Here is a 21,132-nt window from a genome sequence, read left to right as displayed (position 1 = left end):
CATGACTTCTGTGACTGGCCCTGGTGACCTACCCTCCATTACTTGGCCCTATATCCTCACTCACAGACGTGCCTCTTTGAACTCCCCCATGACCTGCCCTCTGTGACCTGCCCTGGTGACCTTCCCTCTGTGACCTGTCCTATGCAACCTCACTCAGTGCTTGGCCCTCTGTGAAAGAGGAGAGAAACATTGGCGTGAGAGAGAAACATCGATCGGGTGCCTCTGTCACAGGTGCCCCAATGGGGACCTGGCCTGCAATCCAGGCATGTGCCCTGAGCAGGAATTGAACCAGTGACTTCTCACTTTAATGGATGATGCCCAACCAGCTGAGCCACACTGGTTAGGGCTCTCCTTGGCCTCTTGACCTCTTGTATATCTTACTCTGAATGCCAGGACTAAAACATTTTTATTTTAATCAGAGTTTCCCTCAACTCCAAAATTATTATGTATATGTTTTCAGGGATTCCTTGAATCTCCATGTTTATTCCCAAATAACTTATTGAACTCCCTTACTTGCTATTAAGTTGAAACCTGAGCCTGCCAGTAGTACCTGCATGTAGGTATCCCTTCCAGATTTTTCATGAAATTTACCCTGAGGGCCCTCATGGGTGGGCTCCCTTCCTCTTTTGAATGCTGATTCTTACATTGGTTTGGCCATATCTCTGCAGGGCTTTTCTTAAGGGACAAAGAAAGCGTTTAAGGCCTGTCTCTGAAGTATTGTTATTTCCAAACACAATTCTTTTATTTTTTACTCTTTTCAAAGCAGCAGAAATGCATATGTTTTTGCCAAGAGATGAGAGGTTGTTTAGCTATTGAACTATACTTTGGCTATTACAATAACTAATGATTAGACGAGGGGATTACCCTGGAAAGGGCTACCATTTGAAAACTTCGTCTTTTTCATAAAGTAATTAAAAATGATTGCAGACAAGTTTCCTCTTCTTCTCTTCCCCCAGCTCCCTACTATTCTTTTTGCTCACTCCTCTCTCCCTCCCTAACCTGAACTTGATTGACTAATTCATGAGGTATCTTGACCCCCTTCTTCCTTGCTGCCTCTTACCAAAGGATATGGGAAGCCAGAGTTTCTGGTGGCCAGGGCTGGCCACGTGACCCAATTATGGCCAAGGAAACATAAATGGAAATGTGTTAGGGGGCTTCCGGGACAGACCTGGCTTCTCCATGAAAAGGACAGAGAAGGGAGATCATCGGTAGAGCCTATTTCCCCATCTTCCTGTCTTGAAGGCAGACAGAATCTCTGGGTTTGCAACAGCAATCTTGTCCCCGCGACACAACCAGCATTCAGATGAAAAACGCAAAGATGGCAGAGTAGAAATAGTGCAAGAGCCTGGTCTTTGACGACCTTTTTTTCCCAGCTGAGCCAGTGTTGGCACACCACCCCCATCGAACTTAATGTCAGTGATAAAAGCAAAGCCCTGGTTCAATACTCTGTGAATTACTATGACCTGCAGAGGAAGCCATTCAAAACTGATACATACCCTTCACCCTTTTTTCCTTCTTTTCATCTGCCTCCCCTTTTGTGTTTTCTTCTTTCCCTGTATGGGCTGAATGCTCCCCCCATTCATATGTTGAAGTTCTAACCTCTAGTACCTCAGAATGTGACTGTATTTGGAGATACTTAAAGAGGTAATCAAATTAAAATAAAATCAAAGTGGGCGTGGATTTAAAAAGAGGAAATTTAGACACAGAGATGGACAGAGAACAGACATGTACAGACACAGGGAGATGGTCATCTATACGCTTAAGAAAGACACCTCTGAAGAAATCAACCGTGATGATACTTTTATCTTAAGCAAGCCTCCAGAAATGTGAGAAACTACATTTCTTTTGTTTAAAAAAGTAATAAGTAAAAAGCAGCTGAAATTCATTCTCTCATAGTTATAGAGGCCAGAGAAGTCTAAGATCAAGGTGTTGGCAGGTTGGTTTCTTGTGAGAGCGTCCTGTTTTGCTGGAAATCTGTGGTACACCTGACCCCCAACTTTGTCTTCGCATGGTTTCTCCCTGTGTCCAGGGCAGCAATCATAATGAATCGAGGCCACCCTAATAACGTCATTTTAACTTGATCACTTCTGTAGAGACCGTCTCCAAATTAAGGTCATGTTCTGAAGTTCTGCACATTAGGACTTAGGCATGTGAATTTGAAAGGGACACAATTCAACCTACAACACTACCCAAGCTAGAAACCCTAGAGTGAGCTTTGAGTGTTCCCTCTCTCTGCTCCCTGACTCCAATCTTGAACCAAGCTCTGTTGCTTCTCTTCTTGTCCGCTCCCAAGTCTGCACTTTCATCTTCAGGTGACCTCTGTCCCCGACACATCTTCTCCAGTAAGCTTTTCCTGAAAACTGCTGTAGTCCTAATGTCACACAGTACTAGGTTTGTTACATTGCACTAGCTGTTCGAGGACACACAGTGACTCTCTAGCACTTCTGAAATCAAATTGAAAGGCCCCTTCCTTGTTCCAGAGCTCTCCATACCTCCCTCAAAAATCACCACTCCCTGGGGAGGCTGCCTCGTTCTCAGGAGACACCACGTCCTATGTGTTTCTTCTTCCAAGCCTTTATGCAATTTCCATTGCTTAGAATACGCTTCTCTGACTGTTCTAAACTTATAAAGACCAGCCTAAGTCATACTTATTAGTGGCAACCTTTCCCGATGGTTCCCTTCTTAGAATCTTACTAGGTTGTGCTATACTCAATATCTTACCATTCTGTTCTTCCTTCCTTCCTTCCTTCTTTCCTTCTTTTCTTTCTTTCTTTCTTTCTTTCTTTCTTTCTTTCTTTCTTTCTTTCTTTCTTTCTTCCTTTCTCTCTCTCTCTCTCACTCTCTCTTTTTATTTGTTTCTCTCTCTCTCTCTCTCTCTCTCTCTCTCTCTCTCTCTCTCTCTCTCTCTCTCTCTCTTTCTCTCTTTCTTTTACCATTTTAATATGTGAGTCTGTTCAAGCAAGCTGGGTTATCAAACTAAAGAGGTTCACCACTTGAGGTGCTCTAATCAAGAAGGAGGCATGGTAGTTTTATTTTGAGGTAGATGGAATAGACATAGTCCAAATGTCAGACATGGAATTCAAAACAATGATGGTGAAGAAGCTCAATATACTCGACAACCTCAAAAACAACTACGACAACCTCCAAGGAAGTTACCAACAGCTGCAAGAAAATTACAGGGAACTTGCAGAGAACTACACCAGCATAAAAAAGACATAGAAACTATCAACAAGAACCAGGAAGAAATGAAGAATGCAATCTCTGAACTGAACAACACAGTAGAATCAGTCAAAAGCAGACTAAACGAAGCAGAGGATCGTATTAGTGAGATAGAGGACAATGTAGGAAAAAATTCTCAGACGATACTGCAAAATGAAAAAAAGATTTAAAAAGTATGAAGAAGAGATAAGGGAGTTGCAGGATAGCATAAGGAAGAGCAATATAAGAGTAATTGGAATCAAAGAGGAATCAGAAGAACAAGGAATAGATAAACTGATAGGAAAAATAATGACAGAAAAATTTCCCAACCTGATGAGAGAAAGAGTTATGCAAGTCCAGAAAGCACAGAGAGTTCCAATAAAGAGGAACCCCCCAAAACCCACTCCAAGGCACATCATAGTTAAAATGGCAACATTCCAAGACAGAGAATCCTAAAATCAGCAAGAGAAAAACAGCAAATAACTTACAAGGGAGCTCCAATAAGGCTGTCGACCGATTTCTCAACAGAAACACTACAAGCCACAAGGGAATGGTCAAAAATATTTCAAGCAATGAAATACAAAGGCCTACAACCAAGAATATTCGACCCGGCAAGGCTCTCACTCAAAATAGAAGGGGAAATAAGGAGTTTCTCAGACAAAGGAAGACTAAAAGAATACATCTCCACCAAACCAGCATTGCAAGAGATGCTAAAGGGAATAGTCTAAGAAAAAGAAAGAGAAAAAAAAAATATATATATATATATAATGTATATAAAGAGTAGAGGAACAGAGCTACAAAGGGAAATGAATAAATACATGTTGAGAATAACCTTAAATGTAAATGGATTAAATGCTCCAATTAAAAGACATAGGGTAACAGAATGGATAAGAAAACAGGACCCACATATTTGCTTTCTACAAGAAACACACCTCAAAACAAAAGATTTACATAGACTGAAAGTAAAGGGATATAAAAAAGTATTCCAAGCAAACAGACCTGACAAAAGAGCTGGGGTAGCAGTACTCATATCAGACAAAACGGATTTCAAAGCAAGGGCAATACAAGGAGACAAAGAAGGACATTTCATAATACTTAAAAAAACAGTCCATCAAGAAGATATAACACTGATAAACATATATGCACCCAACATAGGAGCACCCGAATACATAAAGCAAATACTAGAAGACCACAAGAAGGATATTAACAACAACACACTCATAGTAGGGGACTTCAACACTCCATTATCAACAACAAAGAGATCATCCAAGCAAAGAAACACCAAGGATATACAGGCATTGAACAACACACTAAACCACACGGACTTAACTGATATATATATATATATAGAACTTTTCACCCCAAAGAAGCAAAATGTACATTCTTTTCAAAGGCACATGGGACGTTTTCAAAGATAGACCATATGATAGGACACAAAACAAGCCTCAACAAATTCAAGAAAATTGAAATGATATCAAGCATCATTTCAGACCACAATGCCTTGAAACGAAACATCAACCTCAGAGAAAAGAATCAAAGACACCCAAACTCATGGAGAATGAATAACACGCTATTAAATAACGAATGGGTTAACAATGACATCAAAGAGGAAATCAAGAAATTTCTAGAAACTAATGACAATGAACACACAACAGCCCAAAACCTATGGGACACGGCAAAAGCAGTCCTAAGAGGGAAGTTCATAGCAATACAGGCATATCTGAAAAGAACAGAAGAAGCTCAAATAAAAATAAAAATAAATAACTAATCCTAAAGCTACAAGAACTAGAACAACAGCAACAAACAAAGCCTAGGGCAAGAAGAAGAAAGGAAATCCTCAAGATCAGAGCAGAACTAAGTGACATAGAGACTAAACAAACACTCCAAAAAATCAACAAAACCAAGAGCTGGTTCTTTGAAAAAATAAACAAAATCGACAAGCCTCTAGCCAGGTTCATCAAGAAAAAAAGAGAGAAGACACAAATAAACGAAATCAGAAAGGAAAGAGGAGAAATCACGACTGATACCTCAGAAATACAAACAATTGTAAGAAATTACTACAGACAACTGTATGGCAAGAAATTCGACAACCTAGAAGAAATGAACAAATTTCTAGAAACGTATAACCTTCCAAAACTGAACCAAGAAGAAGTAGAAAGTCTCGACAGACCAATAACAAAGGAGGAAATCGAAACAGCGATCCAAAAGCTCCCTGCACACAAAAGCCCTGGACCGGATGGCTTCACAGGCAAATTTTACAAAACATTGAGGGAAGAACTAACTCCTACCCTAACCAAACTATTCCAAAAAATCCAAGAAGAGGGAAAAAATCCCAAACTCTTTCTACCCTAATTCTAAACCAGGTCAAGACACAACGAAGAAAAAGAACTACAGGCCAATATCACTGATGAACATAGATGCTAAAATCCTCAATACGATTTTGGCAAACAGGATCCAGCAATACATCAAAAAGATCATACACCATGATCAAGTGGGATTCATCCCGGGGATGCAAGGATGGTTTAATATTCTCAAAGCAATAAATATAACACATCACCTAAACAAAATGAAAGACAAAAATCACATGATCCTATCTATAGATGCAGAGAAAGCATTTGATAAAGTACAACACCCATTGATGATGAAAACACTCAGCAAAATGGGAATAGAGGGAGCATACGTTAACATAATTAAGGCTATATAGGAGAAGCCCGAAGCCAACATCATACTCAATGGACAAAAACTGAAAGCGTTCCCCTGAAATCAGGAACTCGACAAGGCTGTCCACTCTCTCCACTCCTATTCAACATAGTGTTGGAAGTCCTAGCCACGGCAATCAGACAAGACAAAGAAATAGAAGGCATCCAAATTGGGAAAGAAGACGTAAAACTATCACTATTTGCAGACGACATGATAGCATACCTAGAAAACCCTATAAACCCCACTAAAAGACTACACGATATAATAAGTGAATTTGGCAAAATAGCAGGGTACAAAATAAATATACAGAAATCTAAGGCATTTCTGTACACCAACAATAAACTATCGGAGACAGAGGCAAAAGAGAAAATACCATTTACTATAGCAGCAAGAAAAACAAAATACCTAGGAATAAACTTAACCAAAGAGATAAAAAGACCCGTACACTGAAAATCACGCCACAATGAAGGAAGATACAAAAAAAAATGGAAGCAAATACCATGTTCTTGGATGGGAAGAATCAACATCATCAAAGTGGCCCTACTACCCAAAGCAATTTACAGTTTCAATGCAATCCCTATTAAAATGCCATTGACATATTTCACTGACCTAGAACAAATACTCCAAAAATTCATATGGAACAAAAAAGACCCCGAATACCAACAGCAATCTTGAGACAGAAGAACACAGCAGGAGGAATCACGATACCAGACATCAAACAATACTACAAAGCCACTGTGATCAAAACAGTCTGGTACTGGCATAAGAACAGACACATAGATCAGTGGAACACAATAGAGAGTCCAGAAAACAACCCAGGCCTCTATGGTCAACTAATCTTTGATAAAGGAGGAAGGGACATAAAATGGAGTGAGAAGAGCCTCTCTAACTAATGGTGCTGGGAAAACTGGACAGGGACGTGCAAAAAAATGAAACTAGACCACCAACTTACACCACACACGAGAATAAACTCAAGATGGATTAAAGACTTAAATGTAAGACGTGACACCACAAAAGTCCTAGAGGAAAACGTAGGCAGGAAAATTTCAGATATCCCACGTAACAATATCTTCACGGATACATCTCCTAAGGCAAGAGAAATAAAGGAAAAAATAAACAAATGCGACTACATCAAACTAAAGAGTTTCTGCTCAGCAAAAGAAAACATCAGCACGATGAAAAGGAAACCAACCATATGGGAAAACATATCTGCCAATGATATCGCAGACAGGGGACTGATCTCCAAAATATATAAGGAGCTTATATGACTCAACATCAAGAAAATAAACAACCCAATTAAATAACGGGCGAAGGACCTGAACAAACACTTCTCCGAAGAGGACATACAGAAGGTCCATAGGCACATGAAAAAATGCTCAACATCATTGGCCATCAGGGAGATGCAAATAAAAACCACAATGAGACACCACTTTACACCTGTCAGAATGGTCATCATCAACAAATCAACAAACAACAAATACTGGCCAGGATGTGGAGAAACGGAAACCTACTGCACTGTTGGCGGGAATGCAGACTGGTGCAGCCACTATGCAAAACAGTATGGAATTACCTCAGAAAACTAAAAATGGAACTGCCTTTTGAAACAGCGATTCCACTGCTAGGATTATACCCGAAAAATCCTAAAACCCTAATTCAAAAAAACCTATGCACCCCTATGTTCATAGCAGCCCTGTTTACAATAGCTAAGTGCTGGAAACAGCCTAAGTGCCCATCTGTAGATGAGTGGATCAAAACACTGTGGTACATTTACACAATGGAATACTATGTAGCAGAAAGAAAGAAGGAACTCCTGCCATTTGCGACAACATGGATAGAACTAGAGAGAATTATGCTTAGTGAAATAAGCCAGGCAAAGATAGCAAAATACCGTATGATATCCCCTAATACAGGAAACTAAAGAGCAACACAAACAAACGAACTGAATAGGACAAAGACTAGAATAGCAGTCAGTAGTGGGGAGGGGGGAGGGAGAGAAGGGGGATAAGTAAGGGAAGGGACTAGTCAAGGAACATGTATAAACGACTCATGGACATGGACAATGGGGAGGGATATGATTGTGGGAGAAGGGATGGGCTGGGTGGGGGGAGCAATGGGGGACAATGGGACAACTGTAATTGAAAAACCAAAATAAATAAATAAATAAATAAATAAAAGGAAAAATAAATAAATAAAACAAACCAGCAAACATAAAACAAGCGAAATTATCATTGAGTGTTACCTCTGACCACAAAGGAATCGATAACAAAAGTAACAGGAATATCCCCAAATACTTTGAAACTAAACAATGCACCTCATTGATCAAAGGGGAAATATTAAGGCAAATAAAAACGCATTGAACTGAATGAGTATGAAAATACAATACATCAAAGTTTGTAGGACACAGAGCAGTGCTGCAAGAGAAGTTTATAGCCCACTGTCTATATTAGAAAAGAGGAAACGTCTAAAAGTCAATCTAAGCTCCACATCAAAACTAGAAAAAGAAGAGCAAAATAAATCCAAAGCAAAGATAAAGTAGGGAATATTCAAGATAAAAGCAAAAATTGATGAAATAGAAAATAGAAAAATCAACAGAGAAAATTAATGAAACAGAACGCTGGTTCTTTGCAAAGATCAATAAAATTGACAAACCTCTAGCAAGACTGACAATTAAATACAAATTAACAATAGCAGAAATGAAACAAAGGATATCATTACAGACCCTATGATAGATATAAACTTGACAACTTAATTGAAATGGAAAAATCCCTTGGAAATCAGAAACGACCAGGATATACTCAGTATTTAATACATAATTTGAATAGTTCCATTGTTTTAAAGGGATTACATTTGTAATTAAAAAATGTCTTTCGGCCCAAAATATTTCACTGGAGAATGAAACTAAATGTTTAAAGAATAACTAACATCAATTCTATACCATCTCTCTAAGACACAGAAGAGGAGGAAATACCTTACAACAACTTATATGAGAACACTTTTACCATGATACCAAACCATACAAAGACAGTATGAGAAAAGAAAACTACAGACCGATATCCCTCATGAAAATAGACTCAAAATCTTTAGCAAGCTGTTGCAAACAGAACGTAGCCAAATATAAGAAGTATATTATATGCCATGACCTAGTGAGGTTTATTCTAGGGATGCGAGGCTGGTTCAAAAAAATCAATCCACGTTAATAGGCCAAGGAATCCATGAGCACAAAAAGAAAGCTATGAGAGCTAATAAACCAGCTCAAGGGTACAGGACATAAGATCATACAAAACTCAGTTGTATTTCTATTGAATTGTATTTCTATTTCAATTGTATTCATTTGCAAGAAACAATGTGAAAATAAAATTAAGACAATTCTACTTACGATGACATCAAAAATAATAAAAGACTTAGAAAATAAATGTAATCAAAGAACTACAAGACTTGTACACCGAGACCCACAAAATATCGAGAGAAATTAAAGACCTAAACAAATGTAAAGACATCCCATGTTCATCAAGTAGGATACTTAATATTGTTAAGATGGCAGCCCTCAAATTGATCTACAGAATCAATACAATCTGTATCAAAATCTGTGCAGAGAAGAGTTAACATAGTGGGCCCGACAATGCTATCGTTTTTGAAAATCCTGCTTGCAAGGTTGGCCCTTGGCTGGGATCTAGGAACTTGGATTTGGTCGGAGGGAAGGGCTCCCACTATCCCAACTGATGAGAGTAGCTTATTGTACCTTAACTGTTTGTGCAAACAATATGATTTATGGTGAACAACAGCTTTCCCCCTGGGACTCTGGGATTTTGGTATGTGCTAGGCAGAGGGTGCCTGGAGGACCAGCCCCTAATGAAAGCCCTTGGCACTATCTCTAATGAGCTGTCCTCATAAACAGCATTTCCACACAAGTTGTCACAACTCTTCATTGCAAAAAGCTATACTAAGTGAAAGCAGTCACAACAGACTACCTATTATATGGTTCCATTTATATTAAATGTCCAGAATAAGTCAATCTATACATCCACAAAGCAGATTACTGGCCGCCAACAGCTGGAGAGGTATAGAGTTGGGGGAGTTACGATAGCTAAAGGGCATGAGGTTTCTTTTTTGGTGATGAAGATGTTCTAGAATCTATTTTGGTGATGACTGCACAACTCTGTGAGTACACTGAAAGTCACTGAATTGTACACTTTATATGGATGGTATTTGAATTAGGTGTCAATGAAGCTGTTATACAATTACAGTGGGTAATAAAATATATTGGTTCTTTAAAAAGTCTGTTGAAGAGTGACAGGAAAGACTCCATGGAACCAGTGAGGAAGTTGGTTCAATAAGCCAGGCAATTTGTACCAAAATAGTCCAATGTTCTTGGTCACGGCCAAGCAGTTCTATATGGTTCTGGGCACAGCAATTCTTGAACAACCGTTATCAGTAATTTTCTTTCTTTTAAAAAAAAATTGCGATATAACAGACATATAACAAACATATCAGTTTTCGATGCACACACTGATTTTGAATTATATAAATAGCCTTAAGCACTTACTAATATATATGAACCTAATAGTACCCCTGGCAGGAGAAATGACAATGAGTAAAACACACTCATTCTGTATTTGGAAAGGTAACGCTCATAATGAAATAACTACCAACACACGAAAGAACATGATACGTGCCAAAGCAAGGCTAAAATACAACTGCTAAGGATTTCAGAGGACATGTTGTTCGGCACACCATTATTGCCAGTACAGTCACTGTTGTCATATTCAGCCCAACATCACCAAGAATGATTACTGAGTGTCTAAGTACATGAGCAACTCTTAAGAGTCTATACAGAGAGTTAGGCGAAGTTCTTCCTTGAACCTAACACATCTTTATGATGGGACTACTAAGGAAATAGTACATTAATGTTATAAGTGTGTCATCTCTATTATAAATAATTATGAAATATTAGGTTATAAATGTAACATACATAAAACGGCAGGTTTTCGGATGCAAGTTATTCTAGAGGGGGGATTCGCCGAGTTCCCTTTTAATTTGAGGAATGCCTTGGCAAAATGGGTTTTTGTATGGAGTGATCTTGTACCGTGTGGAAACACGTTTCCCAAGCAGCTGCGAACTCCTAGTGGCCACACGAACTCATTACCATCTAGCTTTGAGAGCAACAGGCACAGAAAGGTTAAGTCTGACATCCCTGCGGGGCAACTACCTGACAAAGCTGAAGACTAGGGCAGTCTTCATCCTATTTAAATGTCCCTAAAACCAGGGGCGATCCTGAAGGGTGTGTGGGCGGATCGATGCCTATAAGCACTATGAGGGAACCTGAAGAGGTTTATGCTTCCAGATCCCCTTTCTTTCCTCCGAGGCCTTTGTTTGAAACATTTATTGACAAATAAAGACACTCTCTGGAGGGAAGGAGAAAAACTGTCAGCAACTAATATTACATTTAAATACTTTTCTGTCAGAAAAGTTTGTTGGTCTGATAAAAAACGAAAAAGAATCCCGACTAACAGCCTAGTTTCCTCAGCCACTTCTCCAGCTCTGACATAAACATTTTTTTAAAGCACCATTAACAAGCCATACATGGATTGAAAGCTAAAGCTACACACGGGAGAGCCGCTCCCCACCAGTCAGTAACGGAAAAAAGACGAAACAAAACAGAACATAACAAAACAAACAGATGAGGGGCAGAGGGATAAGGGACTAACCGCCTCGGAATTACCACGTCAGACCAGCGGCCTCACGACCGACGGTTTCAGACCAACCGCCTCACACTAACGGCCAACAGGTGGTGCGCGGACCCTAGCATGCTCACCGGCAGGGCGAGATAACCGATCAACACTTTTCAATCAGGCTTGAAACCACCAGAGAGGGCCAAAAATTCAGACTAGGTACCTTTTACCCTTGCTTTTTTTGCTATGGGGATTCCTCTTCTGCATCTTCGGACCCTAGAAGAGAGTAAACGCGTGCTAATCTCTGAGCACACACACGTAAACCCCCGTCCCCAAGATAATGGAAGCGGCTCGTACTGGAAGTGGCTCATACCGGAAGTGGCTGAACCACCAATCAAATGGCCTCTCTGGGCTCCATTTTGCCGTTAATAAAACCTGGATTAAAATAGTACCCATATCATACAGCTGCGTGAGAAATAAATGAGAAAATGCATGCAAAACACAGCACCGGGCAAATGTTCAGACCTGCAGAGTTAGAAACGCTGGGAGGGGGCCCAACTATCTGTTTCAATACGCTCTCCAGGTGATTCTGAGGCATGCCTGAAGTGTGAGTTTTTGCTTTATGAAGAACGCTGCCCACTCAAATAGCTAACCAAAATCTTTGTTATTATTTCAGATTCCATGACTCCATGCTTTCTGAATTATGTTTCCTGCCTGAACTTTCAAAACCGTTATTTGTTTCTTGAGCCCAACTCTGTAGCCCGTATCACCACGGATACGAAGAGAAAGAGAGAACCTGTCTTCAAGGTTTCAGTGTAGGTGATCCAAGAATAGGAAAAGTTGATTAAACCTAATGGTCACAGTAGCATTGCATAAACTAAATTAGGGAGGCTAAATCTGAGGCTGAAAGATACTTGGTGGCACTGACAGGCAGACCAGTTTCATGAAGGCTGATAGTTCGGTTCAGTTCAACTTCATGTTGCCATTATTCATAATAATTACATTACAAACACAGGTTCCATTTTTATTAATAGCTCTTTCAAATCAAATACAAACTGAAAGCATAGTTAAAGTGTGATTTGTATGGCTATTCACAAGTTTGTATGGAGGAGAAGATATTTGGATAGAATAAACAAGGCTAGAAAATGAATGATGGTCTTAGGGGGAAAAAAAGGTGACCAAAGCTTCTGGGTTTAACATATTTATGTTTGTCTCTTAGAGGATAACCTAAGTGCATACTACTTTACACATATCCACACACTAATGTAGCATGTTCCTTTTTTTTTTTTTTTTTTTGACTCTGAACATCCTTTCTTCCCCATCTGTCAGTACGGGACACTCTGAGAGCCTCAGCAGCTTAAGAGAAAGAAGAGGCAGTACCATATGACTGAGCCTCCTTGCATTTTCATTACTGGTTTATCATCCAAAAACTGCTCTTGTTAGCCTCCAGGATGACAAGGTTGGGGTACCATGGGACAGGGCTCTAATCACCAATAAGACTTCTCTCTTTGTCGTTTGGAGGATTTGATAAGACATTTTTCCAGGCCCAGATCACAGATTTTCCCTTCTGGGCTTGGAGACACAGAGGGTTTTTTGTTTGTTTGTTTGTCCGTTTGTTTGTTTGTTTTGTTTTTTTAACCTTAGGGATATACATTCTTGTGCTTGGAGAATAAATAAACATTTCCTTTCTTTGCTTCTTATTCCATAGACATGAGCCAGACACAGGAGCTCCAACTTAAATATCAGAAGTTCCCCGTGACAAAAGAGTGGTAAAGGAAAAACAAGTTCTATACTGTGGATTTTAGCCCATCGCTATTGACGAAAGCTCCCTTCTTGACCAAAATTAATTTTTAATAAAAGCTGTGTGTATTTAAGGTATATAACATAATGGTTTGATATAGTCAGGCTTATCTGAACCTTCTTCTCAATTAGGCCTCACCTTTGGCTTATAAAAACTCCAACTTTCGGTTTTTATGAGCTCAAGGCATGTCCTTAGAATGATGATCCCAGCCTCCTTAATATACCGGCCTGAGAAAGCTCAACATTGCCAAAAGAATTCCCTGTCTGTTTCAGCCAAAACCTGACCATGGGCCCCTGCCTCCCCTCCCTTTTCATAGAGCATTTACAGAACTTGTAATTGTAAATCCTTTCTCTGTCCCTCTGAGACATATCTTCTACAACCCAGAAATATCTGTTTCCAGGACCTGGGAGCCATCCCTTCGAAATGTAATCATCAAGAAAGACAGAGCCTCTGTTTCCCAATCTCTATGGAAGGATAGGAGTTCAACTTTGATAAGTGCCAGTTAGCAAACGCAGAGGCCCTGATCATGGTGATCAAACTCCGTTGGCCCCCAAAATGTCCCTCAATACTTTTCCTTTAGCACACCCCAGCATTTAAAGGGCTCCTGCCTTTTGTTGCACTGGAGTTGAGCTCTAGTTATCTAAAGTCTCTCCTCTACTGCAGTAGCCTGAATAAAATCTACCTTGCCACCTTTAACAGATGTCCAGCTCTGTTTCTCTTCGATGCCATGAACTAAAAAGATCAGAACTGGACAACAAGTTTAAGACATGAAATCCTAGAGGTAACAGGGAAAGTAACAAATGAAGTCAGACCAAGACTATGAAACCCTAGCGTTTAGGAGAGTCATCTCAACCGATCTTTTAAAACTTCAGATGCAGTTCTTCTCATGTAGGAGGTTAAAGTGGAGACATGTGGAAAAAATAAAAGGAGAGAACAAAATAATACTTGAGCGCCCTGCAAGTCATTTGGTTGTGGGCGAGTGGTTCCACACTGGGGATAAGCTAAAGGCACCCCAAAGTGTAATGGATGACCTTCTAAAGAATACCGTACCAAGAAACCCAGCACTGGCGATAGTGGAGAATAATAAAGAGGGGCTTGAGGAGCCTCTGAAAGGCTGACCCTGTCCCAAGACTATTGGCTTTTATTCTGGGCTAATAATGTTTCATGATGAAGGTTAGAGCTTGTTGGACCAGTTAGGCACCCAGGATCCTAAGGACACCCAACTTTGTGCTGTTATTGTCAGCTATAGAAAGAAACAGCAATGTCATGAAGTAGAAGTCCTAGTACTAGCTGGTGGTCAAGGCTTTAGGAGAGTATGGGGAGTTGAGGAAAGAACGAACATCTTATGTCAGACTGGAAGGATTATCATAGCATCCAAATGCACGAGAAAAGAATTATTTCAAGTTCTTATGAAATAACCTACTCCAATATTGCACAAGTCTTCTGAACTTCTTTTTGACTAAAAGTGTCTTAATGGCGAGATAAAACCACAGAAGCTGCTAAGGAAGTCTCCAACTTTCTATTTTCATACCTTCATTCAGGATACCCAGAAAGGACTTTGATTAACTCTGTCTCTAACTCTGAACCTTCAGGGGGGAAACCAAAGAAAATTAAGCTAAGATGTGAAAATCAACACTGCTCTGTGAAAAATAGACTCTACTGGTAACGAGTATGATTAGATTGTTCTGGAAGTCCAGCAAGAAGAAGAAAGAGAAAGGAGGTTTCAAGGTGTGAACTGGACAAAACATGAAAGGATTATGTGTACCCTTCTAGAGAGAACAGAAGGTTGTCATACAGAAGGCAGTTTGAGGTGGTTTTCATATGAAGAGATGTTGAGTTTGCCAGCCTGCTACACTTTTGCTGCAGTTGCTATGGTTTCAGGCATTGTGACCCAACAAACTCTGGTGTCATGTCCCAGGGTCATAAGCAGCAGGAAAGGCTTTGGCCCTTCAGTCTTGTCCAACTGCTGACAAGGGCAGCAGCCAGCTGCGGGTACCCGAGAACTTGACACTGCCCAGATCCATCTAAAGGGACACATCTCCTTTCTTGGTGGCACATTTTCAGCCAAAAGAACTTCATTATCAAGGTAATGAGTTTATATATTTTGTTGTTGTTGTTGTTGTTGTTGTTGTTGTTTTTTACAGTTCTTTAGAATCTGGACACGAGAGACCTCTTTGCCTCCCTCTCTTTGTTTCTAGGCTAGTGATCTCTAGTTCTGGGAAAAAAGAAACCCCCTCTTTTGAGGGTATGGGAAGCCTTTTCCTAAATGTTTGGGAGACCCTCAAAGATCTTGGAGGGTTGGGGGGGTCATAAAGGGTAGGCATGTAATACTATCCGGTGAAAGGATAGCTGAGTATAGGAGGGAGAGAGGGAGATAAAAATGGAAGAAGGTAAAGGGAGGAAGGGAGGGGGAAAAAGAGGGGAAGAGGAGAAGGGAGCTAGAGGTTAAAGGGGTCTAAATTTTGAAGGAAGTTGGAGGAGAGGAATTCAATAGCCCTCTACCATTTGGCAAAAAGTTTCTCTTGTTAGTTAAAAAACAAAGTCAAATCCAAGTACGAGGTACCAAAACAATTCTACTGAACCCATAACTGTGTCTTCCTGTACATGGGTCTAAGGTCTTACATAACAAACATTATTTAGGGCTTTTTCCACTTTCTTTTTACTTTTAATTCCAGGCTGGGGTGGGAGGTGGTGGGGAGTGGTAAGAGAAGTTGGCAGAGATGATTATTCTTTCAAAAAAAAAATTAAGTATGGTTCTATGGGATCGGGGCCTGGTTTTTATAGCTATTAGACCGAGTTTTCTCAGTGTTCAGAATCTTGTTCTATTGTGGGATCTCATATGTTGTTTTAATTAAAAAGGTTATTTTTTCACTCTACTAGTGTTGGCCTTAGTCTTCTCCAATGGCTCTATGTGGTAAGTGTTACAGCTGTTTATCCCATTTCACTCCTTATATCATGAGAAAGGCTCTGGTTGAACTGGGGTTAACTAAAATTCAATTAAGGGGGATGAGGTATGCTTGATTCCTTGAAGGTGCTTAAGAATGGCAAAGGAAGTAGAGGCAGGTGAGATTTAGTGGAGTTTAGTAGAAATAAGTCTCTAAAGTTAATCTCCACGTTCTCTAAACTTCCTTTTAAATTTGCTTCCCAACGAAGTATGCTAAAATGATCCTGATAATTTCAGAGAATCCCTTTCCCACTACTCACCCCACCAGTTTCTAGCCTAACCCAATATGAACTACATAGCTGAGTTCCAGGGCCTTCTTATCCAAACTGAGCCAGTTTCTAAAAACCATATATAAGCCTTTCAGATTCCTTTTCTTTTGTCTTTCCAGAGGCCTGATAATATTGAGTGGTTACACAGCGCCAGGGGTGTGTGCAAGGTCAAGCTCCATAGCCCAAAAGGACAGCAAGAACAGGAACGGAAAGTGGTAAGATACTAAATTACTCCTATTAAGGGGTGGAAAGGATTGCTTTATGGATACAGATATCCTGGAACCCAGAATAGACTAATGGAGGGTGAGTGTCGTTTCTCTAAGATATCAAGTTCAGTAAAGTTTGTGGGCTGGGGGGTGGGGGTGGGGGCGGGGGCGGGGCGCAGTATGCTTATACATCACAGAGGGACACGTGAAGGGAGGGGGAGAATGAAGAGTAGCTGGGGAGGGGGGTGGGGGGAGCCTCAGGGGAGGGAGGAGTGGTGGTTGCCTAGTTTTACCAGCCTAATGGAATCATAATATCAGCTAGCTACAAGTAAGTTGCACTCAAGTGGGACTCCCACAGGAGGGCAAAATGTGTAATACTTCACATTTTTTATCACGTTCAAATGCCATTCGTACTGTTATGTATTTAATGCTTTTTTAATTGACTGACATTTAAAAATTACCATCAACCTAAGCAATATTATCCATAATGTCACAGGTTTTATGTTTTAGTATGTATTTTTCCTACTAAACAACAAAAAAGTACATATATTAAACACAGAAATGTTTATCCATGTATCACTTAAAGTTTTCTATAACATCAGTAGCAAAAACAGCACTTTTGGGGAACGCTGCGGTAGTTGAAAGTGCTCTAACTGAAAGCCAGGGAATTGGTTTCTTTTTTTTTTTTTTAATGTTTATTTATTTATTTATTTATAATTTTATTTTTTGGTTATTCAATTACAGTTGTCCCATTTCCCCCCATTGCTCCTCCCTCCCAGCCCATCCCTTCTCCCACAGTTATATCCCTCCTCGTTGTCAATGTCCATGAGTCATTCATATACATTCCTTGACTAGACCCTTCCCTTACTTATCCCCCTTCTCCCGCTCCCCCCTCCCCCCTACTGACTACTATTCTAGTCTTTGCCTATTTAGTTCGTTTGTTTGTGTTGCTCTTTAGTTTCCTGAATTGAGTTCTAATGTAAGTTTCAGCTTTGAGTTTGCGTCAGTTGGGCAAGGCACCTTTCTTCTTACTTTTTTCAGTAAATGTAGGTATTGTAATTTGGGCATCTCTGACAGGTAGGTATTCTTATCTAGGAAATACAATAATGATAAGATTCTCTCTGCCTAATAGCATTTATTGAGTACTTACTATGTACAGGTACTCTGCTGAAAGCTTTGTATTCACTCTCAATCAATCCTCACAAGAACCCCTATGCGGTAGGTGCTTTATCGTCTCAAAGAGAAACCGCAGTCTTTTCTCTAGAATTTTCCTCAATACGCTGTCCTAATTTGGTGCAGATATGCTTTGTCGATGTGTCCACCCTGAAAGTGGAAGATAAAGGTTCCAAGGTGAGTATTCTCTGCTCCCCTCAGAGTTGGAATGAGTGAGAAACTGCTGAAAGAGTTATCAGTGGCAGCATAATAAAAGGGAAAGTCTGTGCCAGAGGGTGGAAGGATGGAGGAGATTCAGGTGGGCAGCCATCATTTTTGAAAACCCCAAACCCCCGGTTGAGAATATACTGTCACTCTTGATGCCAAATCTCATTCTAGAAGGAACTTAATTTGCTGGTAGGCCTGAAAGAATTACAGCATGGAAGGTAGCATGTCAGAGCAGTGAGAAAACTGTCCAAAAGTTTGACGATTCATGAAATATAATTCCTAAGATTTATGGATTTGTGAATGCCTCTGGAGGGGTAGTAATTTGTGAGGAGAACAATATCTCATTCTTCAAACATTAGCTAGCATCACAAGCCTACTTATCCTTCTCCATTGAAAGGAAAAGATAAGAGATATGACATTCATGTTTTGGAGAGGGCAGCTTGGAGAAGTCTCAAAAAGCAGTTATTCATAAGAATCTCACCACTTCATCCCATAGGATGCTGGTGGTTCCTGTTCCGGAGGTGACCTAACGCAACACCATCTGAAAGAGAAAGAAATTATTATAATCAAGGCTACTGAGAGGCAAAACCAGTCTAAGGTATGCTTAGCTTCCGAGTCCACCCTTTCTACTTCCCAGAGTCCAGTGTGGACACCGAAGACTCTGGTTCACAAAAGGTAAGAGAAATATTTCCAAACAAGGCCCTACATTTGGCTACTATGATATTCCAGAGTTCACAGGCCTAAGTTCAAAGTCAGGTAAGTTTAATGTCCAGGTATCTAACAATGGCACTAATCACAGAGTTCAGAATGCCCTTCCCTGATTGCAGGTCCCTACTCCAAACAGAATCTTGCTACCCTTATCCTAACAAAGATGTGGAATGAAAGCATGATCTTTTTCAGTGCTTTCTGTTGTCTTCTAATGGGCTTGTGTGCTCCACATTGCCCAGTGTCCAAAAAAAAAATAAATAAAAAAAATAAAAAAAGAACAAACATATATGGAACAGAGAGAATCCACAATGACCAAGAACTGTAGTGGCTTGTTCCCCAAACCTGTTGCCTAAGAGATTACAGACTGTTAGGTAGCGTAAAGTTAGAAGCAATTCGATTTGGATACCACTGTCACATGCAAGTCCTTTTGTTTTTCTGTAACTACCTAAATTATATCTGTTGGGCTCCTGGCCCATGACAAGTCACCTTCACAGTCCTACAAACCTGGAGTAGTTGATATTGAAATAGGATATTTGGTTTTATCTCAAAGGAGTCAATTTTTTTTTTTTTTTGTTCTGCATCTCTATGCTTATCTTATAACCAGGAACAACATTTCTGGCCTCAGACACATTTGGAGTGATGAGAGTGGCTCCTAAGGAAGAAAAAAAGTTTAAAAATATTCTTCAAAGAGTTTTGGGTTTAGTTGGAAGGAGGACTCCATTTTGAAGTCTTAAGAAAGGGATAAATTATACCTAATGTTTATTCTTAAAAGTGCAGCACATATTTCCTACACATAATGCAGGTGTCCTTGATTGTAACCTAAACCCATTTTCAAAATGTTGAACTTATCATGACCTCAAACTTCTAGGGATTCAGTAGAAAGTAAGGAGATGAAGCAATGGAAGGGGTAAAGAGGACGATGGTACTTAGCAAGGAGTGGAAGACATGTATAATACATATACACATATCTAGACATGAGCATATGCACATAATTTACACTGACACACAGCAATATATACAAAATAATTTATACGAGCAGTGACACACACATCCCTGGCTACGTGTCTACATATGACACTGGTGAACACACACAAGCATTGAAACAACACATGTGTGTGTATATTCATAAACAATGACTCACCTACACAAAGGTATAGAGTCAGCTGCATTGACATACCCACATGTGACACATCAACATCTATATATGCATCCATGCACACTATGCATAAACATGCACACTACACATAAACATACACACATGAGCCTCGATCAAAACACAGTGACTGTACAAGTTCAGGTGATAGGCATGCACTCTTACACAGGGTGGGGCAAAAGTAGGTTTACAGTTATGAGTATGTGAAACGGTTTATTCTTGAATTATTACTTATTATTTTCCATACATACAACTGCAAACCTACTTTTCGCCCCACTCTGTAAATATACCTCATGTTGATACGCACACATACAAACTTAAGCAAAGTGACACTAACAACATTTGAATGCACTGATACATACCTTGACACAAATACAATGACATCCCCACTCACGTATTCACACAAGTACTCAAATACCCAGGGTGTGTGCAACACTGACACACATTCTCAATCATTCACGTAGCATATAAATATAACATAAACTGATACCCAATTTATTGACATACACAGTCATTATATTAGCACCGATCCACATTGAACATAAACATTTATTGATGTATTATCTATTATCTATTAATTACTATATATGTTAACATGTGAATTTATTCTTTTTTTATTCTTTTTTTTAAATAAATAAAAGATTAATTAGTTATTTTAACAATAGGAAATAACAATCCCTCCCTCTCAGACATTAAGACCCTTTATAATCTTATAAAGGACAATGGGCGAAGGTCTCAAGCTCCTCTAGCTGCTTCAAGCTGGACATGGTTGTCGTTCGTCCTACCTACCCTTGGTCCAGACATCCCTAATAAGAGTGGGGGTGTGGAGGGGAGAGTTGCCTTCCCACATGGGGAAGGATCGTGCAGACTCCAGGTCAGTTGGCTGTCCCCAGACAACGGCGTGCTTGGTTTAACAGGCTGGCATCCTTGTTGTATTCTGGGGGCAACAGATTTGGCAAAAGGGTTTAAAGACATCTTCAATCCATAACCACTAGATGACAAAAGGCAGGGATTAATTTTTCAATGTTCCACATTAGGGAAAAGAAACGGGCTTCTTTGGAGGAAGGTGTGCCAGGCGCATCTCACCTGTCCAAAACCCTTTTG

This window comes from Furipterus horrens, unplaced genomic scaffold, assembly GCF_987537825.1.
Source record: "Furipterus horrens unplaced genomic scaffold, mFurHor1.1.pri manual_scaffold_30, whole genome shotgun sequence".
NCBI classification, from domain to species: Eukaryota; Metazoa; Chordata; class Mammalia; order Chiroptera; family Furipteridae; genus Furipterus; species Furipterus horrens.
This window is presented reverse-complemented; position numbering follows the sequence as displayed.